This window comes from Phasianus colchicus, chromosome 1 (genome assembly GCF_987193195.1).
Source record: "Phasianus colchicus chromosome 1, bPhaCol1.hap1.1, whole genome shotgun sequence".
Taxonomy (NCBI): Eukaryota; Metazoa; Chordata; class Aves; order Galliformes; family Phasianidae; genus Phasianus; species Phasianus colchicus.
This window is the reverse complement of record NC_143436.1, coordinates 95,719,228-95,746,760: the sequence shown is the minus strand read 5'-3', so window position 1 is coordinate 95,746,760 and position 27,533 is coordinate 95,719,228. Positions and strand designations below refer to the sequence as shown.

The 27,533-nt window shown below is 36.4% G+C and overlaps 1 protein-coding gene and 1 long non-coding RNA gene across 5 annotated transcripts in view; both read left to right on the top strand.

The window, feature by feature from the left end:
- The window catches only part of CADM2 (cell adhesion molecule 2), a 627,326-nt gene that overhangs the window by 262,237 nt on the left and 337,556 nt on the right, over positions 1-27,533 (top strand). The gene's annotated exons all lie outside the window — the stretch shown is intronic.
- The window catches only part of LOC149919882 (uncharacterized), a 31,381-nt gene continuing 19,528 nt past the window's right edge, over positions 15,681-27,533 (top strand). Inside the window, exons 1-2 of the long non-coding RNA XR_016458746.1 lie at positions 15,681-15,995; positions 23,738-23,795. This is a non-coding gene — a long non-coding RNA (uncharacterized LOC149919882). The remainder of the gene's footprint in view (positions 15,996-23,737; positions 23,796-27,533) is intronic.

Genomic DNA, 27,533 nt, shown 5'->3' with positions numbered 1-27,533 from the left:
TCTTCAAAAAGGGTAAGGAAGAAGAGCCAGGAAACTACAGGCTGGTCAGCCTCACATCTGTCTCTAGTAAGGTGTGGGAGCCGATTATTCGGGATGCCATTTTCAAGCAAGTGGAAGAGAAGAAGGTTATCAGGAGTTGTATAATTAATGAATGTACAGATGTTATAATTATGAAATATACCAGAGAGTTTGGCTAAGCAGTTATTATACCAAAACAGAATAGATAGAATGCTTACCCATATCCTGTGCTTGCTATGAAATACCAGAGGAGAGGATCTCCAGAAGAAATCCTCCCCCGGTAGTCAACTCTTAAATGGGTCTAGAAGAGGTTGGGCCAGGCTCCACCCCTTCCACCATGGCTGACTCATTGCTCACCTCAGGTGATCAATCAGATGTTCAGGCCGTGATTCAACAGTTCCCATTCAAGGAGTAGTCAACATGGATTCACCATGTGGATCAACTTGGAAGCCTTCTGTGATGTCATAACTGTCTGGGTAGATGGGGGGAGAGCAGTGGTTGCTATGCACGTTGACTTTAGCAAGGCTTTTGAATTCTCATAGGTAAGTTTAGGGTGTGTGGGTTAGATGAGTGGATGGTGAGGTGGTTTGAGAACTGGCTGATTGTCAGAGCTCAGATGGTTGTGATCAGCGGTGCAGAGTCTAGTTGGATACGTGTAGCTATCAGTGTTCCCCATAGGTTGATCCTGGGTCTGCTCTTGTTCAACATCTTCATCACTGCCCTGGATGAAAGTATAGAATGCACCCTAATTTACTGAAGATATAGAGCTGGGAGGAGTGGCTGACACACCAGAAGGCTGTGCTGTGATTCATTGAGGCTTGGACAGGCTGGAGAGGAACATTTTGAAGTTCATCAAGAGCATATGTAGAGTCCTGGGGAGGAATAACTCCATGAATCAGTACAGATCTGGAGTTGAAAAAAAAAGTGTGGCCAGCAGGGTGAGGGAGGTGATTTTCCACCTTTATTCTGCCCTGGTGAGGCCGTATCTGAAATCCTGTATACAGTTCTGGGCTCCTGTTTTCAAGAAAGACAGGAAACTTCTAGAGAGAGTCCATCATCCTCTGGATGTTGAGGGGCCTTGAGCATCTCCCTTATGAGGAAAAGCAGAGAGACCTGGGACTGTAAGGACTGGAGAAGACTGGAGGGACATCTTAAAAATGCTTATTAATAGCTAAAGGGTGAACGTCAAGTGAATGAGACCAGGCTCTTTTCACTGGTGCCCAGCAACAGGACAAGAGGCAATGGGCACAAAATGGAACATGGAAAGTTCCATCTGAAAATTGGGAATAACTTCTCTACTGCCAGAGTGATGGAGCACTGGAACAGGCTGCCCAGAGAGGTAGTATAGTGTTCTTTGAAGATATTCAAGATCCATCTGGAGACTTTCTTCACAAGGTACTGTAGGGAACTGCTTTAGCAGTGGGGTTGAACTCTATGATCTCCAGAGGTGCCTTTCAGTGCCTGTGCTTCTCCAATTCTGTGACACTTTGCTGAAATAATTGAGTCTGAAAAGATCTTTGGTCACTGTCTGGAAACAAACAAAGATAAACCTTCCTCTCCCTTCTGCGCACTCACTCCAGCCACCTCTGTGTGAGTTTGTGCAGCTTCCCAAATCACTGCCTGTATCTGAAAGAGCTGCCTCTAATTGGCGATTAGCTTGCATCTATCAATCTTAGCATTAGAAGGATTGACAGCTGAGACAGATGTCCAAGCTCATTCAATTAAGGCTACAGTTGCATCCACTGCCAACCTTATGTCAGGTCAGTCCCGTCAAATGAAATTTGTTAAGCTTCAAGCAGGAGCTTTTTCCATACATTTTCAAAACCTTTCTCTAAGAACACTTTCTACGTTTTTCTATTATTTTTTTCTGGGTGTATCTGGAATCTAATTTTAACTTTGTTTTTATTTGTTATGTGCTAGTCTAGAGCATAAACTCATTATATTTTTATATCGTGGACTCTTAAATGTGCTAGACTAATGCTTCATGTTTCAGTAGTCGTATCCATAGATGGCATTTCCAAAGGTATTATTATCTGTGTGCAGGTAAACAGTTCATTTTATTTATTTTTAAATTCAAATCCTTTCTGTGAATCCCACAAAAGAGATTAGTTTCTCATTGAAATAAATGAGTCTCTAGCCAGATAAAATCTACGTGCAATGTGACTATTAAGATGGTGAATAAATGCTTTTTGTACATCAGAAGGATTTCATTAACAAGACAGAAAGGGCATTTTGACGTGTTTCCAACTTGGTATGAGCCATTTCCATTCTCACTGATGAACACAAGACAAGCAAGAGATTTTGCTTTGTAATGTTTCTGAAAATCACAATAAAAAGGTGCATGGTAAGGGGAAGGAGGGAGATCAGCTGTATCAGGAGGAGGGGTGAATCTTGTTTAGTTTGCCTCCTGAAAAATATTGAATTATTTTAAAAGCACTGTGCAAAGATTTCATTACAGGAGCCCTCATGAGCAAACTCTTGATGTCATTAACATTCTTTGTGAGCTGGAAGAAAGTTGTCCCTCAAAATAAGCTGGAAAGGATTGAAAATGCTAAAAAATAATAATAATAATAAATTAATAATTAAAAAAAAAAATAGCTGAAGTGCTATTCCTGATGAAGAAAAAGCTGCAGCATAACATTTTGTAACTTTAAAAGAAGTGATGTAACTGGTAGATGAACTGAAGCAGACAGTTGAACAAAAGTCATTCTGAATGGTCTTAAATCACTATTTTTTATCTTTTTTTCCTATGTTCAGTGTAGTGCCATCACGTTGTTGTATTTCAGAAACAACTAGAACATATGTGCATTCAGTCTTGTTGCCTTTCTTCTCTGTTGTTCTTTTTTTTTGATTGAAAGGGGTAGTATATAAGAAAGGGGAGAGATGGCATAGCTAAATTATTTGAATGGTTTTGAGCCTCTAAGGAAGGAGAAAGAAATAAAAAGAAAATGAGATAGATTTAATTCATTTTTTTTACTGGTACTAGACAGTTCAGTTATATTTTGTGCAGAGCCTCATCTGTGAACTACTTATTGGGATGCCTGTGTTGGATAGCTGAAATATAGAGATCAGTGTAAAATCTTCGGCACAGCATGTTTGCAGGTATTTCATTTGGCACTGTCATATTTCCTTGAAAATCCTGTTTCAATTCTGTGTTGATGTTGTAGTTTGGCATTATGGGTATGACTGCTTTTTCTTTTATATGATACAAGTACTCTATTTATGGAGGCTCATTTTTCTTCAGACTGAACTGGTGCTCTAATTGGTTCCATAGCTCATATCTAGCAACATCTTTCAAAACCGTGAGAAATGTTATGGTTATATCCCAAAATATTGTGCGCTGGACTTTAATCAAACTGAATTTTAAATTTATTTAAAAAATATGGTAGAGTATAATGTCTGAACCTGTTTAACTTTTTAAGTTGCATGCATAAGAATACCTGGAGGAGTTTAAAAAAAAAAAAAAAAAAAAATTCTTCCTTGCTGTTATGTTTTTTTGTTTTGTTTTGTTTTGTTTTTCTTAGAAGAAGCAGTCATTTTATTCTTTACTTTCCAGATAACCTTGAAAATTTATAGGCTGAACAAGTGGGGCATACTTCCTGAGTGTGTGCAGGATCAGAAATTGAAAACTTGCTTTTTTATAGCATCCAGGAGTTTATGTAGAAATTTTATGTCTTTCTTTATTCCAAGGCACAAAGCCTTCCGGGTTTCTTTTAACAGAAAAAGAGTTCTGGATTTTTGTCATCTTTATGTATAACTAAGACTTAAAAAACTGAAGAGGTTTCCACATAAGTTTTATGAAATATCATGGCATGGTTCACCTGATTATTTTATGCATGTGTGTCTTGCTTCTCACCTGGTCTCCAAGGATTAGCCGCTTATCACTGGCATTCTCCATTTCCATGGACTTCGTTTATGACTGGCAATCAATGGCTAGGGCCAGTGAAAAGATTACTAAAAAGCTCATTGGCATTTGAATAGGTCCACTTGGGTAGGAGAGTGGCTGCATTAAAGAAGTTGGCCCAGGGTGAACAGCAGCTTTGCCAAGTGAGGTGGTGACCATCTGAGGGATCATCTAGCATTTTGACAAAAGACATTTTGACAGAATTGATGGCCAGGTTGTTTGACAGTGGCTTCAGACTCACAATTTGGAAAAGGAAAGAAGAATGATGGATACGGGTGAAAGGCGATAAGAGAGACTCCTCTCTCAGAAGAAAAGCCTGTATCTGTGCAAAAGGTGTAGGGAGCACACTTATGAATTTGGCTACATATGGCAAGAGGAAATGAACCAGCCAAGAAAGTACTGAGGGGTGTGTTACGATAGTCTGCATATATAGGGCTATGCTGAGTACAATTGAGAAATGCTGGAAAATTTCTTTTGAGTCATCAGTGGCTTAGAAAAGTTAACCTAAAAACTAATTTATGGCATTCAGTAACTGGTGCTTGTAAGCAAATACACAGTCAAGAAAATCTATTCCTTTTCTTTTTTTTCCCTTGTTTTCCTTTTTTTTTTTTCTTTTTTTTTTTTCTTTTTTTTCCTTTTTTTTCTTTTTTTCTTGAGTTGCAGCAAGAAAGTAAGATCTTAAATCTCTGTGGAATACTTTACAAAAAGAATTTCTTCTTAAACACTCTTCTAGAAGTCCTAAAGTCAGAGGCTGCATCTGATCTCTTTTCACGCTGAGGAAGCTTAGCAGTAAATAGATCCTGTCTGAGAGATAAGCATAGCAGCGCAATGAGATTTGATCAAAGAAAAGCTTCACAAGACCTAATGTTAGGTAGTTCTGGAACAGAATGTTCAGGAATGCAAGATCTGGGGCTTGTCGATTCACGACCTCAGTTGAGCCACTTATTACCCAGTTACACTCAGGGCAGCCTTGCCTGAAGAGGTTTATTGGCATAGCAGTGCAGCATGTTAATGTGGCCAGACTGCTTCCAGAACAGAACAAATTTCTCTCAGCACTGTGCAGACTCGCTATGCTGGGACCTCTCTCTTGATCTTTCTTCTCTGCTCTAATTATGTAGTCTCTAATTCTTCTGCATCCTTCATCCTGAGGAGGCCTGTGTCATGTTACTAATTTAATAATGCACACTAACTCTTCATGATGTTAAAAATGCTTTGGTGAGTGCTTCAAAATTTAAGTAGTTGAAATTAGTCACTGTAGCTGCAGACTTGATAATTTTAAATGGCTTAGGGTTGGTTTGGGCTGGGGAGTCTGAGGTGTTAATCAGAATGCATTTTAACGAAGTAGAGCTATAGGTATTCAGTCTGCTGATGGGGTACTTGACAAAACAGGGGTTCAGGAATCTAGCTGTAAGCCCTACAGTTTTTTTTTTTTTTTTTTTTTTTTCTTTCTCTCTTCCTTTCTCTCTTTCTTGTCAATTATGAATGTGATCATGATGATGTAATTCACCAGACTATTGATGCCAAATGCAGTAATGCTTTTCAGTGACAGTGACAAGTAGCAAGGACAGCAAAGTGTCTAAGTATATATATACCTTCTGAGCAGTATCTGCTCTTGTAGAACAAGAGGGCACTTTATTATGTGAACTTCTGTTACAGTTGACACCATGTGCAGCTGGAGTTCAAGAGAGTTCCAGTCATAGCTGTCTGAGTAGTTAATGGACACAAGGTAAAGATAACACTCATTTCACTTAAAGAAAACACCAGCTTAGACCTCAAGTACATTTTTAGTTAAAGTGGGAGGAGAAAACGTGTATATGAACTAAGGCCTAATTTATTTTCTAAGCTAATTAACATATTTTTCCTTTTTCTCATAGTTGCCTAAGACTCCCTGTAATATTTTAACACTAGTGAAATCTTTCCACATGAATTGAAGAGTTGAATTTGGGAGATTTTATCCCCTATTATCAATATGGTTTGGATACTTTGTTTATGATAGTGTCCACAACTAAGAAGTAAAGCAAGAGGAAAGATAGAATATTTCGGTCAGTGGTGAAAATCTCATAAACTTGGCCTGTAAGCTTCTCTGTTTCTTTGACAACTGAGCAACAGCCAAAGAAAGAATTTTTGGCTTGTTTTACATTTGTTTCTTCTGCTGTTTGAAATGCCAGGTTTAAAAGTCTTCTTAGTAGAACCGTGTACATTGTATAATGTTAATAATAAAGTGGTGAAAGAAGATCGTGTATCTATAAATTGCACATACCTTTTATACTAGAGAACATTTGACTTGCATGATCACAAAAATTCAAACCAAAGAATTATGAGTGTAGTGTATTTAGAAGGATAGTTGTTTTAAGGGGAAAATGTAATTTACCTTACTAAACCTGTAGATAAATAAGAACCTACTCTCTGGAGTACTGTGTCCAGGTCTGGAGCCCCCAGTACAAGAAAGACAGGGAGCTGTTGGAAAGGGTCCAGAGGAGGGCCATGGAGATGATCAAGGGACTGGAGCACCTCCCCTATGAGGACAGGCTGAGGGAGCTGGGCTTGTTCAGCCTGGAGAAAAGAAGGCTGCGGGGTGACCTCATTGCAGCCTTTCAGTACCTAAAGGGAGCCTACAAACAGGAGGAGAATCATCTCTTTGAAAGGGTTGATAACAGGAGGATGAGGGAAAATGATTTTAAGTTGAGTGAGGGGAGATTTAGGTTGGTCGTCAGGGGGAAATTCTTTACAGAGAGAGTGGTGAGGTGCTGGAACAGGCTGCCCAGAGAGGTTGTGGAAGCCTCATCCCTGGAAGTGTTCAAGGCCAGAATGGATGGGGTTCTGGGCAGCCTGGTCTAGTATTAAATGTGGAAGTTGGTGGCCGTGCATGTGGCAGGGGGGTTGGAGATTCATGATCCTTGATGTCCCTTCCAACCCTGGCCATTCTGTGATTTAGCCTGTGATTCTGTGATTTTGATCTGCAAATTATATACATACAGGTACAGAACAAAAATTGGAGAGGCTGCTCTGGAAATTATTGGAAGTAAGTTCTTAAACCAAAATTAGGTGTTTTATTTTTCTTTTGGTTGGTAGGTTGGGTCTTGTTTTGAATCATCAAGTCAAGACAAAAGCAGAAACACACTAACGATGGTGATTTTCTAGTTAATCTATTTCCGCAAGCACATGTTGCAAGTAATGCTGAACAGAAATGGCAGTCCCTGAGCCTTCGTGGTCACTTGCATTTTAATCCTGAAGAAGGCAGGCACAGTCTTTGCTATGTTTATTGAACAGAAAAGGAGACCTAGCGCTTTCAGATTCTTCTGGTTCTTTTTCAAGTCCTCGCACACATACTTGTTCACTTCCATGTGTGCATGCCCTCCGGAAAGTAGTTGCTGCCTCAGGCACATATACCCCTGCATAATGGTTTGCCTTGAGTGAGAATGAGTATTTACATGATGAGGCTGTGAATTCAGTAACAAATGTTATTTATCAGCTGAATTAATTCCCTAGTATTCTGTGTACAGACACACAAGTGCTTATGCTGATACAAAGTAAGTGGTGTTATGGGGGCAAGAAGAAACAGAAGCTGTAACTCCTGCGGAGTTAATTGAGAAGACATTACTCCAGCATTTCAGCAATCACGCTAAAAAAAGTTGCAAGTATAGTAAAGTGTCTGTAGTTAGCTTTTTTTGATTCCTCTTAAAAGGACTGAAACTTTTCTTGTTCTGGGGTCTGGCAGTCTGGTCCTGGTGGAGTTATTCATGAGTTCTTATTTTCTGACGGCCAGGACAACTCCACATCTTTCCCAGGTGTCTGACTGCTGCCTAATTACTCAGCACCTCTAGTTATCTTCCTGCAATGCCCTGCTTACCATAAGTTCCTGTTGTACTGTAATATGCCCAGACTCTCTCAAAACACAAATTATCTTTGCTTCTGCTCCTTTTTCTCATCTGCCTTCTGAATCTCTCATCCCTCCCTGGAACCCAGCTCCTCATTATACAGGTTCACAACATTCATTGCCTCAGCCTCTTCCCACAGCTAACAAGCTGGCATCCATTTACTCCTTAGACACCTTCAGTTTCCTCTTGCCACATCCAGCAAAGCTTGAAGCAGTTTGTTTTTGCTATAAATTGGAGTTTATGGTAACATACAATGTATTTGGAAATGTCACAATATTTAAATAACAAACTTCCATGTCTACAAATGACAAAACAAAACAAAAAATCTCGTAAGTACTGCTAACAAGATGGCTCTATTTCTGCAGCCTTAATGAATTATATAAGTCCTTGCCTGTAACTGAAATATCTTTAGGAAAACAGAAACTTCTCCTAACTTCACTGGGTCTTGGACCAAGCCATATGTTTTCAGACAAGCTGTCAGACCACCCACCATTATCCATCTTTTTTTTTTTTTTTTTTTTTTTTTTTTTTTTTTTTTTTTTTTTTTTTTATATATAGTGACAACTTCAAATTACATTTTTCCTATTTTTTTTTTTTCTCAGAACTTATTTTGCTTTAACTGCAATCTCTTCAGATAAAGTCTTTGCAAAGAAACAGATGGTGATCTTATTTTCTGTGCTATGAAAGGACATCACTTCTCAGTTTAGTAAGCAAAGTGAGACCCTTGTGGAATTCATTGCATTCAGAAGGATAAATCAAGCTCTGGAAAACAGAAACAGTCCGTTTCCATTAATTACCACAGCAACAGCTATATGTTTTTTTCTACTAAATGGTTGATTTACATCTCGACTGGCCAATTCTACAATCTCAGTAAAATGAAGGATAATATTTGTTTTCAAGAGCCACTATTTCTCTTCCATTTATGTAAAGTAAACCACTATTTTCTGTGTTGTGACAATAGATCAAAATAGTGATTGCCACTGGATGAAAGAACTTCTGGAGTACAGTATCTTTAAAGACGAGTGGGTAATTTTTGGCAAAGTGGGTCATTTCTTTATCTCAAATTGCAATTAGGAGAATAAAGATCCTTCTGATCTTGAAATGTAGTTCAGTGAGAATACTGTTTCTGAAAGACTATTCTATAAGAGGAAAGTCTTGTGAATGGAAATTTTCTAATTGAACCTCTTAGTATGATCACTCATACTAAATAAACTATTTCAGGGTGTCTTTTAAACATTTTCAAGTGATATACAGTGTAATAAGTTGGGCTTGCTCTCTTTCTCTTTTTTTTTTTTTCCCCTCTTGCTACAGTTTGAAGATTTTACCTTTTATTATTCTGTCAGAGACAGAAAGATGCTTTTCTTGCATTCAAACATACCTACTGATATATGAATGCTTAAGATGTCTATTTTCTTTCTTTTTTTTATTTCAAATTATGTTTTAGAAAATGCATTTTAACAGTTCTGAATGCTGCAAAAATCTGATGGATGCTGTAACAATTACTAGATATGATATTTAAATATAAGGTGTTCTCAATAGCTTGTTCCATTCTTGTTTGCAGATCTCTTGATAAGTTGCATTTAAGTCATTTCCTAAGGCTAGTGGAGTGAAGCAGATGCATTTCTGTATAAACTTAAGATTTTGTACCTATGCCAATACCTTATTACTGAATTCAGCTCTTCTGCTAAAGCAGAAGTATTTACACAGAACATTGCCTTTTGTGCATATCTAGATTGGTAGTAAAAATGACTCCGCTGTACTTTGCTGGCATTCTAGCTGAAAATTTGCAGAATAAGTTCTCTGAATTCATTTTTTCTTCCTTCACCCCCCCTCCGTAATTACAAACCCCCTATATTTTTGTATGAACTGCTTCAGTATTGCTGAACTGATTATGCCACATTTAGGTATTTAAGTCAAGTGTCTGCACATGACTCAAGGGAGTAGAATAATAGATTGGAAGACAAAATATCTTGGAGATTTATTTCACGGTCCATATCACATTCTTGTTCAAGTTGGACCACAAATTTTGCCTTTAATGTCTCATACGCACACAGACACGTGTGGCAGTGCTAGGTACCAAACGGAGAACTGAAGTTACAATTAGCACATGAAGTCACCATTCTGCCACTATCTTTTATTTTAATTACTTTTAACATATGAGAACGTGTCAAATAACATAATTTCAGTGTAAAGTCTGGCAATAACAAAATCACAACATAATCACTCCATATAATATATGACATATGTGCTGGTCCCAGTAGAAATACAATAATTTAATTTACTTACTATATTCTTCTGACACAAAGATCCACTGGAGTATTGCTTTGGAAACTATTGAATGGTGAAAGAACACAGAGAGAATGAACTCAGCTCTCTTTGAGTCCTGAGGATGCTAGAAATATTATAATATTTACTCTGGCACATTTTGAAGTGATCAGTCTTATTGGCTGAAAATAGTAGATACAGCTTGATTTACCAAAGTCAGTGGAAATGCTAAAATGGTTGCATTTTATCATGTCTTCATGACATTTATTAATACTTCAGGAAAGAGATACTGTCTGGACATTGCCAATGAGATCACATGGGAAAAATAAAGCACTTAGTTAATAAAATTGAGAACATGTTAGCTTAATATTATTCTACTTCTATATACATAGGCAATTGTGTATAGCCAAAAACTTACTTGGTAAGTGCATTCTGTGTAGAAATAGAGAGAAAAAGCACTATTTTAATGTATCACTGCTTGTTATGAAAGTGTATTGATAAGTTAATATTTCACAAAATAATATTTCTTGTAGGAAAAGTATTTTAAATTGTTTTTGCAGTCTTTGCCTCTTCCCACTGAGTTATAGTTTGGAATATAAAAATAAATTATCTTGTACTTATTTTGCTGAATATACAAAACAATTTATAATCTTCTGCCAATTAACTTTTCTCCTTAGTAGTGTTTCTGAAGCATTCATTGCTGTTGTAAAATTCTATTAAGATAAGAAAATACAGACTGTTAGACTTCCCTGCTTAATTTTTCTTGAGACTAGTGTTTCTCCCAGTAATCTGGAAAGAAAGAGAATGTAATTTGTACTTTCCAAAGCTTTTGATTTGAACTGATTGGTATAAGCTTTCAGAAGAAAAGCTGAGTAAGTTTTGTTACAGTACAAACATGACCTTCAGAAAAAGGTTAAATGTACCTTTAACAAACAACTTTCCCAACCACTCAAAGAGAAATAGTTAGGGAATGGCTGGACTCAGCTACTCGGGTAAGTAGCCCTCATTAATTATCTATTTCTGACACACTCATAATTATCAGACAATCGACAATTGCTGATGTTAAGTCTGGAACAAGCATATACAATGAACTAGTGAAATTGAAATGCCAAAATTAAGATGCTGCTAGTTGTCTTTCATAGCTAATGAGGAGATTTTTGTAGTCACACCAGTAGTTGCAAGTATTTAATGGGATCCTTCATGGGGTTTATAGTGAAGAAGATCATGTGGTTTAATTATTTCTGGCATCTTAATATGATCTTTGTTCTTTTCACCTTTCAAATGAAGAGGCTCATTTCTTTTCTCTGAGGGTCCAGTATGATAGACAGAGTGTCAGAAATAATTAAAACTAATGATGGGCCACATATAGAGAAATGTTGAGTAAAGAATCAGTCTACCTGGTATCAAGAATTCCCCTTGGAAATCTGATATGAAATGTTTCCTACCTGTATTTGTATTCCTTCTCATCAACCTTGTAGTTTCATCACTCTGATAATAGTGTGCTTTGGCACCCTAATTTAGTGGCTTGTGGGAAACAACAAGTCAAACACTTTGTGGCTTCACATTGTTTATAAAGTCTTTATAACCCCCTGGGTAGAATGACTTTTTGGGGGATAATAGTCTGCAGTTTAAAATCCAGTGTCGTGAAATTTGTTGTTGTGGTCTCCAGCTCCCTTTTTCAATAAGAGCTAAGCTTGGCTCTGCCATATCGTTGATAAGGCTTTTACACTAAAAATTAATATTATTTGAAAACATAAATTAGGATTCTTTGCAATTCTGAGTCATTGTATGTACTCCAACAGTTTTGCCTTCATTACAATCTTGGCAAATTTTCATAACAGCCATATGAGTAATACAGCTTTTCCTAATGCTAAATAGTTACAGCAGAGCACACACTAGTCTTTCTACTCAGAATATGAATAAATTAGAATAAGATATTGACATCAAGTGGAATATGAACGCTCAGCTCTTGTTTGAACCTTTTGAAAATTACTGATTCTGTTTCTTAATTATGTCTATATCACAGGCTAGTTGTGACTCTTAAGAGCAACTAGGTTATTAAACAGCCAAACAAATAAACAAACAAACACTTCTCAATCAAAAATCAGAGGCTATGTCATTTTTAAATGAATGTGCTGGTTTATGTCCTTTTACACTTTGCCAGGGGCTGCTTCCCTTTACACCTCTAAACTTCTTTGCCTGGTGAATTGCCCTGGCAAAGGAAGTATGGAAGTACCTTTAGTCACAAGGTGGAAGATGTGAAATCAGAGGGTGTACAACTTACTTTTCATGCTTTTAGAACATCTACTTATTTGGTAGGCCTGTTCATTTTGAACCTGGAACCACAGAGTGAATGGCTCGTGATTCTATGTGCAATTAATGTAAAATTATGTGCAATTAATGTAGAAACAAGGACTAAGCATGAAAATACTTAAAGACTGGTTTTGAAAATAATGCTTGCTATAGCCTCTTAATTGTCTTTTACTTCTAAGTATCTAAACTTTCAGGAAATCTATAAATCCACTAAAATGGCAACAAATGTTCTTAATTCCAAACATTTGAGAATCTTTGAATATATGACTAATTCTGTCTTTATTTGTACTATTCCATGTAAGAAAAAATACAAATGGTGCTTGGAAGCTAGGGCATTTTTTAGACTGAAATATTACTCACTTGGCTTCTTGCACCCTCAGGATTCTTAGTTTTAAGATACACCATTTTCATTTAGGACCTACAGAAGACATATTAATAAAAGTCAAGTAAATATTAAAAATGTTTTTTTCACCCAACTACAGCTCTCAGGGCTTCCTCCCATATTCACAGTATTAATAGGAGCACTCGTTTATTATCTAATGCTGAATTCTCATATTTCATGGCACAATGAAGCCTTGCTTCAGGATAAATCTTGTGATATTTGGCTTCATGTTTTCATAAATGAAATGCTGTTAATGAAACATTTTATACAGAGACTGCATGGCATGGTTAGCAGTCTACTTTGTGTATTAGTGGGTTGGTTTACTTGGTACTACTTTTAATTTTACTTATTAGATCTTACTTCTCTCCCTAATTTTTTGTCAGCTGTGACTGAAGTGGAAATTGATTCAAGTTTTCTAAGATCACCTCGTCTTCAGGCTTTCATTGCTTTATTGAATATCCAGATAAAAAATTTTATTGGACAAACTTCAAGGATTAAGATTCCTGTTTGTGTTTGCATACAAGGCAAGAAATTTGAAAGACTAAGTCCATTTTCTCCTTTCTTTCTTTTATAGTGTTCAGGAAATGAAAATTTTCCTTCAGTACGTTTCCATTTGTAGAAGCATTCGCTAGTGTTAAATTGCATGCCCTATTTTGGGCCTATGTTGGAGCCAGAAAGCAGAAATTATTGAGTATTTATATCCACAAATTAATATATCCACAAATTAATATATAAGAGAAAATACAGGAAGTATATATGTAATTTTTACCCAACCTGCTAGCAAAGTGCCAAACTTGCACAGAAAAACAAAATTTGACTTTGCCTGGAAAATATAAGAAAGAAGTTAAGTATTACTAACAGCCTAAATTGCAACTCCCATCTTCACCCACACACAACTTTGAGTCTGTTTGTTTATTCTTCTGTTCAGAAACCTAAAATCTAACTTGCCTTGCTTTGAAGTAGTAACTCTTGTTATTGTAGTACTGAAGAATGGATTTCAGGATGTGGTTGATTTCAAGACTTGAAAAGAAAACAAAATTGGTCAATTAGACTCTCCAGAAGAGCTTCATTTGTCGTAGTGAATTACTTTGGTTATTGGCTACTATTAAGAAAGGAAAAGGGAGAGAACAAGGGATTGCACACTCTGAGCAGGTCAGATTAAACCAGCCAGAAAGGTTCATGGTGTCATAAACATTGCAGAGTGAAAAAAGACTTTGATAGCTGATAACTTAATTACCTGCCACTATCAGTTTGGAAGGGCTTTTAAACATGTCCAAAGTGTCTACCAAAATTTTCAGCAGGAGTGACAGCAGATTTTTAAGTAAGGATAAAAATGCAGCAGTCTTCCTGGAATAAAACTCTGACAGACTATGATGAATTACCTTATTATGGTTGTTCGCATGACAAATGTACTTTATCAGTGTTTCTTCTTGGGAATAGTTGAGCTTATCCAGAGGCAAAATTTGAAAGGAAATGAAAGCTAACTAGTAATCCTAAGTGGAATACATCAGAATTTCTGGAAGCAGAGACTGAGAAACCTAATCAATTATTGCTTATGTCAATACTAAAACACTTCTCACATCCCTCATAGTATGACTTCTTCCTTTATCTCTTTAATGTCATTGATATAAATTTCACATACACATACTTTTATAATTGAGATGGTCAAAATTAAGAGATCAACTTAAAGCAAAATGTTTTAAAAATAGCAAGATTTAGCATTTTTCATGCCGAGGGACCAGTTGCAGAACTAGCTTAGAGCACTTGCACTGCAATTTCTCTGTCAGTCTCTGCTCACCACATCTATCCATTATTAAATAACTGCTGACTTTGTTACCCAGCATGTCCTAGACAATCCTTGTTGTCAAGCCAGTTTGGATTTTTGTGCTTGGTGTAGAAGACGTTGTTTTGTAAGTAGGTGGGTTCTGAAGAAAAGAACAGGAACTGCCTTGTGCTACACACAGCTGTTTCCAATGAACCCAACTCAGGGCAAAATTGAGCCCATTAACCAAGCTGGTGGACCCTATGGGAAAATTTAACACAGGGCAAAGCACTACCTTAGTAGTGAGGGAAAAAAAGAGTGAGATAAGCTTTATGAGCACCAGGTTTAAAGAAGAAGAATAGGGGAGAAAGTGTTTCAGATGTGGGAGCAGAGGTTCCCTTGCAGCCTGGGGAGATACCATACTTAAAACATAGTATATAATACAAAATAATATTCAGGTTTTTTTCAGCTACAACTTATAGAATCATATAATCCTCAGAGTTGGAAGGGACTTTAGTCCCTCTAGTCCAATTTCTCTGCAATGAAGGGGAGATCTACAGCTAAATCAGGTTGCTTAGAGCCTTGTCTGGCCTGGCCTCGAACATCTTCAGGGATGAGGCATCCACCACCCCTCTGGGCAGCCTGTTCTAGTCCCTCACCACCCTCACTGTAAGAGACTTTTCCCTTATATCCAACCTAAATCTCTTTAAGCTTGAAGCCAATTCCCCTTGTCCTATCACCACGGACCCTGCTAAAGAGTCTGTTCCCTTCTTTCCTTAAGATCTCCTTTAGATACTGAAAGATCACTATCAGGTCACCTCACAGCCTTTTCTCTTGGGGCCGAACAGCCTCAGCTCTCTCAGTCTGTCCTCACAGGAGAGGTGTTTCATCCCTTGGATCATTTTTGTGGCCCTCCTCTGGACGTGCTCTAAGAGGTCTGTGTCTCTCCTGTACTGAGGACTCCACATCTGGATGCAGTTCTATGGCTGGGGCCCCATCAGCGCAGAGTAGAGGGGAAGGATCAACTCCCTTGACCTGCTGGCCATGCTTCTTTTGATGCAGCCTAGGATAAGGTTGGCTTTCTGGGCTACATGAGCACATTGCTGGCTCATGTTCACCCCCACGTCTTTTTTGGCAGGACTATGCTCGATCATTTTATTCCCTAGCTTGTACTGGTAATGAAGAGTGTCTCGACCTTGCATATGGATTTGCTGAACTTCACGAGGTTCTTCTGAGCTCAGTGCTTGTATGAGAACTGCTGAATCACAGCCTGAACCTCTGATTGACCACCTGAAGCGAGCAATGAGTCAGCCCTGGGAGCACAGGTGAAGACAATTCTCCTGTGCTACTAGAAGCAGTGGAGTCTGGCTCCTACCTCTCCTCGACCTCATTTAAGAGCTGACTACCAATAGGAAAGGATCTCTTGGAGATTGCTCTTCTTGTAGTTTTTTTTTCAGTGAGCCCAAGGCAAGGGTAAGCTTTCTATCCATTCTTCTTTGGTGTGATAACCTGTTTAGCCTAACTTTCCTGTGTATTTCTTAATTATAACATCTGTATATTCAATGATTGCTTACTGCTCAAGCCTGCGTAGATCCTTCTGGATGGCTTCACGTTCCTTTTGTGTGTTAACTGCAACCTAGAGCTTGGTGTCATCAGCAAACTTGTTGAGGGTGCACTCGACCCCACTATCAATGTAATTGATGAAGGTATTAAAGAGTATTGGTCCTAGTACTGAACCCTGTGGCACACTGCTCATCACTGATCTCCATCCAGACACTGAGCGATTGATCACCACTCTCTAGATTCAATCCTGCAGCCCATTTTCTGTACACCTTCGTCATTTATTCAAAGCAACTTGCTTTCAGTATTCTAAAATACTAGAAATTAGACGAAATTGCTATTATAATTTGCACACTATTGGAAAAGAAACTGTGGGTGTAGGATGTAATCTGATTATTTAGCATGTGTGTTGGGATTACTATAACCTGTAATTCCCTGACTTGCCCATGAATATAATGGAGATTTGGTTTCTGATTTCAGAAATAATGAGTAAGATTTTGATTACTATTATTTGAAAATAGGTAGAATATGTTGTTACCCCGAACTGCAATTGAGATTCTGAGTTCCAGGCTTTGAGAGAATAAGGTCTGCTAGGACACAAGTCTGTGTAAGTAAACAGAAGTGATATCTAGATGGAGGAAAGTTTAAATAGTTCTGGACAAATTGGTGCTTTGGTTTCACTAGCACTGTTTCTTATATGTGCTGTGTTCTTAATAAGCTCTCTTTTTAGTTTAATAGTTAAGTAAAATATATATATTCCTGACTTCTATTAGTATTTAGACAATGCTGGTATATGAAGCTGTCTGGCATACTCATTATGTGTTGTTTTAAGCAATGGAAATTAAACTGAAGTCAAGCTGTAGGTACAGCCTTTTTTTTTTTTTTTTTAATGTATTTATTGAAGATGTGTTGTTTTTGTTGTTTTTTTTTTTTAATGTACTTTTGCTATTCTTCTTATTTAGTCATTGGCAATAGTTTTCTAGTCAGTGGTGTGAATAAGGCATGTTTTTCTGTATTGCATATAATTATTATTTTGTTTCAGGGCATGATTTGAAAATCAGCCACGCATGCAAAAAAGCTTGTGCTGTTGTTTTTCTTGACTTTAGAGGACAGATAAGTACATCTGTATCAGAGCTTTCAAAGCCTGTCAGAAAATAATTTTCTAAAAGAAGAATCACTTTTATCAATGCTTAAATTTAGATTGCGGAAAATAAGATTTTGTCATTGCATGCGCTTTGTAATGCTACGTTCATGAAGTGCTCAGCGTACTTTAATTATCTTGAGCCTATTAAAATAAATGCTGTTGACTAATGTATAGTCAGCTACTTTGTGAGTAATATTGCTAATATAACGCAATTTCCTTCATTGCTTTCTTTAATCATTCTAGTGTTTCTATGATTCACAGACTAGGGATGGGACTGTATATGGGTCAGAATGCTTATTTTATTGTCCCGTGTTCAAAGTGCGCGTGTGCAGTTGCATCAGCTTAGTAGGTACCTAGTCTGTACTAGAGATAACAATTCAGACATTTTAAGTTGTTTTTTTTCTTTTTTCTTTTACAAAGTCTATTGCCTATATATATATATATATATATATATATATTTTAATGAACTTATTACTGGAAGAATCTATCCTGAACTTCGGGAATGAAGTAGAATGTATTTACTGAAGTAGATGCGTGTGGAAGACACAAACCACTTGTTTGGTTTTTTTGTTGGTTCTTTTTGTCTTCAATATGTGCAAGCAAGGAGTAAAGTAACTATCTGATGGCAATATAGCTGCAGAAGTAGAGCTGACCTATGTAAATTTATGACATAATATGCAGACATTATGTTCTATCTGTCTGGGAGGGGGGAAACCCATAAAGTTTATTTATTGGTATGGGACTCAAAACTGATTTATGTTCTTGTATATAAACTTGCTTCTAAATGCTTATTGATCATTTTCTGTAAGCTTACCCAATATGTTCAATCTTACTGCTTTTGTTCTTACTGTAGTTAACTGGGGAGTGGTTTCTCATGTCCTTTTGTTACAGCAGGTGTCATTTTACTAATAACTTGAATGCTCATAATCACTGTTAAAAGTCTGCCTGAAAATAAAAGCGTTTTGTATTCTTTCTACCAGTCTTTGACTGGTGCTATTATTTAATCAATGTACATTTCAAATGATTTTTAAAGTGGGAAACCTGGTTCAAATGTTGAGAAAACTAACAGGCTGTTAAACGTAATTGGAGGTGAAGCTGTTGGACTTGTCTGGAACAACATTGTTTGGAACTGATTTCATATCTTAATTTGGTTGTATGCTATTTGAATTGATTAATTTTATTAGATACTATAGTAAGGCAGCATAATTGTCTGTTTCCTGCCAGTGTGTTATACCACCCTCTCTTAAAGGCTCTTTTAATTTATTCATTCACTCCTTAGTTCAGTTCTTCAGTACTGCTTTTTTTTATGAGTCTTAATTTCATTTGTCTCTAGAACATTAAAAATTGTTAGTGAATAACAAATGCATATATTGAAAAGCTAACTAAAACAGTGAGAATTTGAGTGGGATTTTATTATTATTATTATTATTATTGTCTTGTGCTTAAGTATCTATTTTGTCTTTATTTCAGGTATTTGTCTTGTTATTGTGCATAGTGTAGATTCAGTCATATGGTACTTCTGTTGAAATTTTGACAGAACAGTTAAACAGAAGAGTGGGTAAAACTGCAGATTAATTGAATGGATAGACACGAGTCTAATGCTTCCTTAGCAGTCATTTGCTTGTTTTGTTATGCTTAATTTAGCTGCTTTTCAGCTCATAAACTTCAAAGTCAACCCAAAGTCGAGCACAGGGAGGATTCATGTGATAAAAGCAGGCCTGACTAGCCCAGGAACTGTTAGCACATCTGATCTATGCAGCCTGCACAACTGAGGTGACAAAGATTTACTTTTTGTCTTCTGGGTTTGAGCTCAAAAGGTTGATCTATATTAAGAAGTTAAGAAGAAGATTGCTAACATTGAATGCATAAAATTGATTGATTTTAAGATCTTAAATAAGGCATCTCTCTGAAGGGGAAGTCATTTACAGTAGTTTGCAATTTATTATAGTTTGATTCATTAATAGTAATCACAACTGAAGTGCTACTTTGTTTCCTGGCCATTGAGAATTCTGTAATGATTTTTTTTCCACTTCTTGTTTGTTCTTTTTAGGAATTTATCTGTTTATTCAAGGTGACTAATCTATAATGTGCTTTGTCACAAGCACTTCTGTTGATTGATATTTATTGAACTTATCCAATTCCTGAATAGCAGATCATAAAACTTCTAACCTGTTTTTTTGTTGTTGTTTGTTTGCTTGTTTTAATTATTATTTCTATTGTAAAACAGGCAAAGTTAAGGAAAAAATATTGTTCTTCTTTTTCTTGCACAGACACTTTCTGAATTACAAGATCTTTCGGAGCAGGGAAGAGAGAGTTTTGCTAAGTGGTTGTTTGTCCTGGAACTTAGTTTGTTTTCAGCCTTTCTTGCCCATTGTACAGCTCACTGTCTCCCTTAAAAAATTTAAAAGAAAAAAAATGAAAGACAACCTCTCTCTCTAAACATTGTGAATTCTCAGAACTGTGATTGGGTTAAAAAAAAAAAATAATAATAATGAAGAAAATAGTAACTCACCCAAATTCTCAAGTAAATGAGGTCACCTCAAACACTGGAATTGCATCATGCAGTTAGGTATAAGGTGTCAATTTATCTGTAAATATCTGTAAATATGTATCTGTGTCAATGAATCTGTAAAGCTCTGATATCTTTAAATAGTATGGAAACTAACTCAACCATTTCTTGAAATCTACAGTGATCTTTTTTTCTCTGTGATGCTCATTAATAAAACCATAGTAATATACATAGGCTGTAAGGCAAATATGCTTTTCTGCATTGATGAGGAAAGCATAAAAGGGAGGATGAAAAATAGTATTTTTGTGGAGCTGCTATATTCTGCTGCTATGTTCTACTTCTTCAACAAATGTTATTACCATTGTTTGTTATTATTCCCAGTAAGGAAGGGTGACTTGTAGTAGCATCCTCTCATGACCATGGGCAGCTACTGCTCAGGAAGATGATAATCTAGTATTAGTGTGCTAGATTACACCATTGAGGTTTTTCAGAAGCATGCTGGTGTGTTGGAAAGCTTGGTGGAGTACGGATGTTTCTGCAAAGTATATTTTAGAAGGACTACATAGGATACTTATTGCAATTTTATTTCTTTTGTTGATTAGCAGGTAATAAATATTTTCTGTCTATTTGGCTTTATAGTGTCAGGAGTTTTTACAAACTCAGGAAAGTTTGTTTGAAATTAGCACAGAAATGTTTTCTTGATAATAGCAGAAGTGGACTTACAAGGTAAAAAAACTTAAAGAATTTTTAGTGCAGGGTGGTTGAATATGATGACAGAAGATTATACGTGTGTAGTCAAGGAATGACCATTTGCACAGTAATTCTAATTTTGCCAAATTCAATCATGAAAGAAGAAGAAATGTATTAAACTTTGTTTTCCTCTTCTAGGTATTTAGCAACTTTTAAGTAAAACACATTGATATCTTGAAAACTAATTTTTCTGTTTATAAAACATAAAGAGCATCTCATTCAACTTGTTTTAATGAACATGATGTAACTAACAGTTGCTGTTCTTGTTAGAATAGTCTAGAGTTCTCCCAGTGCAGTGAAGTCCTCATTGGAAGTTTTGTGTTTGAAAGAAAATTTCTTCTATAACTAAATGACAGAAACCAACACTAGAAATCAGTGATCATTGGAAAAGCTTCTTTTTCTTCCTCCTCACAAAGATTGTTTGCTTTGATCCACTTGATCATGATTAGCAAGAATACTTAGTCCTTCAACGGTTACTAAAAATTATGAACTTGACAGAAGCAACAGGAAAATAATTGGTTTTATATAATCTCTTTTCCACAGGTTTCAACAGCAGGAGAGAAGGGTTTAGCTTTCTTGTCCCACAACTGTTAATTGAGAAAATCAGTTACATTACTTAATGGATAAACAAAATTAGGTTAAAGTAAACGTTCCGGTTCCGGTGATGATTCCTCTGCCAATAATGCTGGCTTCCTCTTCCTGCTGAGAGTTACTGTACTCTGTTGGGCTGTTTCAAGCATTGCTATTACCAAGTACTAACTCAGCTCTGTCTAAATGATCTAGTTTAGAAAGTTATTAGAAAACAGTTTTTAATTGATTAAAACTCTGATTGTGAAATGTCACTTAGCAGCTTTAGGTCACTGTGTGGTTGCATAAACAGAGCTTGAAGAAGCTTTTATTTTTGTTGGGAGAAAGAAGCATTTACACTACTACTGGCATTGCAAGAGCTCTTGATGGATTTGCCCCCAGAGAAACTATAGAGTGAAAGCATGACCCCAACTGCCATAATTCTATATCTTCCATTGCTTTGTATTTCTGTGGCTGTACCAGGCCCTGAATGCCCTTTGTCTTGCTTCCCTTCTGAACTAAAGCCAGTATTACTGCTCTAGCTAAGCCCTTCATTTCAGAACCTAAAGCTGGTGTTTAAATCCAGCAATGATGAGAACTGCAATCCTTCTCTCAGCTCTTTGTTGAATAAGTGGCTTTCTAAATGAAATTTTTCATTGCTTCACAGCAGCCCTGAACAATGGCTTGACCTGTCTGAAGTTGGTGCTGTTACTGATGGAGAAGGTATTACTGGCAGACAAGATTTTTCCCTGCATTTGCCAGGGTGGGAAGAGTAGGCTGGTGCTCTGTGGCACTGTGTGGGTGGGTGACCATTGGACCATGGTGTAAGGGTTGTGGCAGGACTGCACTACTGGCTTCATGTGTAAGGCTTTATGTGCAGCAGCCATTGCCCTGGGCTGTTGGTGTGGCCATTAGTGGTCAGCATGCCAGGGGGCTGCTGAGCTTCTTCTAGGGCTCGGGTAAGCCACAAAGCCTTTGTAAGCCAGAAAGCCTGGAATGTTATTATGGGGATGAAACTTAATAAAATGTTTGGGAACAGAAATCATGGGAATGGGCAGGATGGCTTAGTCATCAGATGAAAATCTTTTTGTGGGGTACAGCCTGTTCATACCAGGACTTGATAGAAAAGTATATGAACTGGAGGAAGAGAAACACAAACTGAAAAACTACATGGGGCAGTCACCTCTGGTCTTCCTCCTCACAGGATGGTTGGTGGGAACTTTTTCCCACTGCAAGGCTGCACATATCCCCCTACCCCTCCCCCTCCCAGTCTGAGGTGCATGGTGTAGGGAGCGGGACAAGGCAGTCAGGGTGCTGTGGCCTGGGGAGGGAGTCCTTCGGGGAAGAAAAAGTGGATTGTTGCAGTGTGGGAGACAGCAGTTGGGAGAGTCTGTACATGCTAGGTGTACAGGGCTAACTGGAAAAAAAATGGTACTAGGTGGCTAAGGGTGCTGTGTGGAACAGACATGGAAAAATATGTGAGAAGGCTTCACTAGAATTATCTGTGTGTATCCAAAAATCTGGAGTGTGGTGTTAATTATGCTGATGTGGTTCACAGGTCTAAGGGATATTTTATTGTGTATATACACATTATATGTTATTAATTGTGATCATCTGCCCCAGAGACAAACTAGAGTTTAAAAAAATCTACATAAAGATTATGGTGATATTGAAATAAAAGCTTATGAGGGATATATGTTCCAAAAGTTCTTACACCTATGTTTCAGAGTGGTGAGGGGTGCAATGTGTTGGATGGTAAAGATAATGGGTTGCAGGGAGCTGCAGAAATAATCTGTGTGTGAGGAGGCATTGAGCTGCTTTCTGCCAGTCCCTCCTGATATAGAAGCTGGTGTGAACAGCCCATTGCTTGCCCATACTTCAGCCAGTCAGGCAGCACATGGCACACCTGCTCAGACCTGAAGGAAGACTGGTGGCAGGAGATCTTTGCAGAGAGTAGGCCATATACATTGGACACTCTGACAGATGCTCTTGAACTTGTGGTTGCTCTTGCTTAAAAGAATGTATAATATTTAAATGATTTTTTGCAAACAGATGTATATAAAGTAGGAAATACTCATAAACAGAATGTGCCACTAGTTCTATAGACATTCTTTAAGCTTCAAGGTGTGTTATAATGTTGACAAAATCATGTGGTGTATTTGTCCTTGTGGTGTATTTGTCCTTGTTGGCTATCTTCTAGAAGAGAAATTGGAAGACAAAAATGGCATGAAAACAATCATGTAAAATCATTAAAAAGAAAAATAACAACTTAAAGTGAGGAGTATAAAAATTGTCTGAGTTTTTAATTTCTAAGAAAAATAGTCTATTTGTATCAATTTGTAAAGAGTTATACACGCACTGTACAAAGTCTGAAATAAAACAATGTGATTCATACCAAAACATAAACAAACATGGATTTTAGATGTTTGTTGCAGACTTTGGCTTTTGAGTATGTTTGACTGAAAAGCTTCTGTTTACAGTCATCCAAGGACAGGAAATGACAAGATTATGATAGAAAATGCTGTCAAAAAGAGGCATCTCTTTGTATTAATATAAAGAGCATTTTATAACGGAATAGTTTACATGACTTGTTGGTTGCATTATTTTTTTTCCATATTCATTTTGCAAAATGTACAATTTAAATTATGCTACAAATTAATATAAGAATTTCTTTTTATGTTGTAGGTAAGAAAATACCAGATTTCTCATTATAATCAGACTTCATCAAGGTAACAGATTTCAGGTACATAAAGCCTATGATTGTAATTGTGTGTGAGAATGTATGTGGACATAAGAGTCTCTTGTATATGAGAAATGTCTGAATCAGTATTAGTTTTGATTACCAAAGGAAAATTTTCTCTCTGTACCTATATCAGATGTTAAACATTGCTTAGAATTATGTTCTGTGTTGCAGTCTCTTCAGCATGTTCTACTTCATATGTTAAAGCTGCTCAATTCCAGTTATGATACAGGATGTGTTCTATGTTTGTGTATTTGTGATGTAAATTTAGACAACAACATGGTGACTTTGTAATCTTTTCAGAAGATTAACTGATTTTTTTAATAAAAACTTCCTATCGGTTATAGTGAATTCAAAATTTAAAATTACTGTTAATCTATTAGAATAAAAGCAACATCTACTACTTTTTTAACAAGTACATGGATGCTGATATTAGGAGAAAATTTAGAGAATATCTTGGACTCAGTGTAAAATACTTCTGTGCCCAAGCAAAAGTGCTTTCCCAAACCTCAAACATTTTTCATTCTTCAGTATAGTTATGTAATTAAAAAAAAAAAAAAAAATCCCATGCTGAGTTATATAACACTTTGAAGCAAGAATAGGTAAAGAAAGAACACTGCTGTATAAGCTAATGCACTCAAGCATCCAAAATACCTGTAGCACTATCACTTATCGTGATCTACTAAGTTTCAAAAAGAGAAAAAGAAAATCACCTAAAGCTCATGAATCTTGCTTTCTTGGATAGCTAATACTTTCTGTGATAACTTTGTTAATCAGGCGGAGTGTAATGTTTTTGTGATAAAACAGTTCATTTAGCTTTTTTTCCTTTCATTATGGATTGATATTGAATAAGGTAAACCTTTTAAAAACACGTATTTTCCTTTTGCATCATTGCTGTTATTCAAGATGCATGGATATTACTCTTGTCTGTTCAAAATGTAACATTTATAGTTTTAACATTTTTTACTAACCTGATTATTGATGTAGCCTTCAATGAGTTCTTTGCAGGTAGGCACTCAACAGTAGTTTCAGCCCAGATTCAGTTGTAGAATGTAGTTTTGCAGTCTTTGGTGTTGTCGTTTTCCAGTAAGAGCAATGTGTAGCATCTTGAAAACAGAATATTCATTCCTAGTCTTTCTTGCATCAGATGTTGAAAATGCAACTTCAAGAGTGGTATTGCTGGTGAATCCTTGATAATGTTGCATTCATATTTCATGAATTGAAATTCTGTATTTGTTCCTAGTATCTAAACTACCAGGAAACAAAGTCAAATAAGCAGTATAAATCCTTTACTGCTCGACAGAATGTTGTAAAGAATATAAATAGTTTATGGTTAGTTAAGGTATGTTTTGGTGAGATGTCCAGCGATCCCAAGGTTACATAGCTAAAGTAGAAATCATCCAGAGTTCTTTCATGAATAAAATTTGGATGATTTTCTTTCCTTGACCAGCTGCATTTTTATTTTCTTGTCAGTGTCATTAGATCAGCATAAGATTGATAGTTATTTAATACAGCAACATCTGTTGTTCTGTGATGTACTTCCAGCAGATGCTCTTACTTTAAATGGAGTATGGTATTTGTTTCAACTTTGAATCATGTTATCTGTAGCAGATGAATGGTAGTACAGTTGCAGTGAACGCTTCCGAACTATGAATTGTGTACATCTAGTCAGATTGATATCTGCAAATTGTGCAGAATACAGAATGTTAACTATAGTAACGATGACTTTTGGAATACTTTCTGAATTATTCCTGAAGCTGGCCTGCAGGCATCTGCTGGCTGTAAGGTAATTTGTAGTGTTGTTTGTTTGTTTCTGTTCCTGATAATTAATGAAACTGAATGGACAGTTATTATCAAAACTAGAAGACTGGTCCCCAGGTTGGTCATTGTGTTTTTACCTGTCAATCCATATGAAGAGTTGTAATGTTGTATGTATAACATGCTGGTAAATTGTCACGGTAAAGATAAGACTCTTTTCATCCTTTGTATAAATGCACGATTGTATTTGAGATGAATACATTGATGATAACATTAAGTATTTCTGTAGTCAAACAGAAGTTTTGGGTAAAAATGCTGCTTTCTTTAACATATTAAAACAGAATATTAAAACCAGAATATTGTACAATACAATCACTTCAATATGTTCACACGCCAGGCATTCCATATTGCTTCTTACTAATAAGACGACCTGTGAATACTGCTTTCAAGAAATGACATCCAGTTTCTTAGTTTGCAAGTCCTGGCTCCTGTTAAAAAGCTACAGCAGTGAAGAGAATTTTGCCATAATGACCACATCTGCTGAATGTAGTTAAAATTCTTCATACACACAGAGGAAAAAAAGCTTGGATGGCTGTTGATGTTTGTGTGCATATTGGTAGCTAAACAGTCAGCATACAATCTGAAGTTATTAAAAAAAAAAAAAAAATACAGCAAAGAAACTGAAGTTGCTCAACAGAACCAAATGAACTCTGGTTTAGCATTAATAACTCAATGTGTGTGTTGTATATAAAGAAAACACAGGAAACTATATAAGGCAATGGGTAGTAATTCCTTTCCCAGTTTCCATCTTCACTCTGAGGCCTCAAATCATCATGGTTTTGATGCTTGTTTTGAGATTGGTTTGTTTTTTTTTTTGTTTTGTTTTGTTTTTTCTATGGGTTTGTTTGAGAGAGCTCAGTCCAGGCTTCATGTAGGGGTTTCTGTGATCCATTCTGTTTCTCTGTCTAGTATCCATGCATTGTAAGTAACAAGATTTAACTTGAAATATATGAAATATAGCTAATAATAAAGATATTAGACCTAGAAGTCTTGGTTAAGCTTTCTTTTTTTGTGTGTGTGTGACAAAGGCCATTACGATCCATTAACTGTAATTTCTTAGGCAATTTTCATTTTAAGTTGTGACAGTGGTGTATGCTCTAAATATTAAATGAATTGCAGAGATTTTTGATGTTTCATAATGTTTTCAGACAGACATACAACATCATACGCAAACTGTTTATATGTGGGCTTATGTAATGGCAAATTGGATTTTTTGTCTCTGTATTTATTTTGAATGGAGGTATGGTCTTTTTGTGATTAAAAATGAGTAAGGATGAAGGATAATTCCTCCTTTTCCTCAAGAATCCTGAGTATTAGAAAAAGTAATTGAACAGAAGTCTTGACCGTACCAGTAGAATAAAATGCTTTCAGTGTATGAACTTTCTTGCCAGCACAGGGATTAAATGAAATTCAGGACTATAAGTAGATTTTTCAGGTTAAAACCATACTGATTTCATTTTCACTGGGTAATGTCTAATGTTATGTACCAGGAGGGAGTTGTGCGTAAACACTAACATAAAATCAAGGTATTAAAGCATGATTTTTGTATTAAATATGCACATGAAATCAAATGAAATATTATATGAGAAACTTATTTTTGACAGTCTTTCTTGTTTTTGTGCTATGTTTTTCAGAATTTAACGTGTGGTGTACTCTGTCTGCATATTTCTTAAAAAAAAGATCTCCAAACTTAAGATGTGCCTGATAGCAATTAAAAAGGGAAGATAAAATTTGCAGTTTTTCTATGGTATCACATAGAATGGGAAAAAAAAAAAAAAAGCCTTCAAAAATGCTTTGTAATATTGTGGATTTAATGAATAATCACTCCTTTTCTTACGCAATCTTCAGTTTTGACCTTGACAGGGGACACATTGCTATCATATCTTAACTTATAAGGACAGACCATAAAATCTCAATGCATTT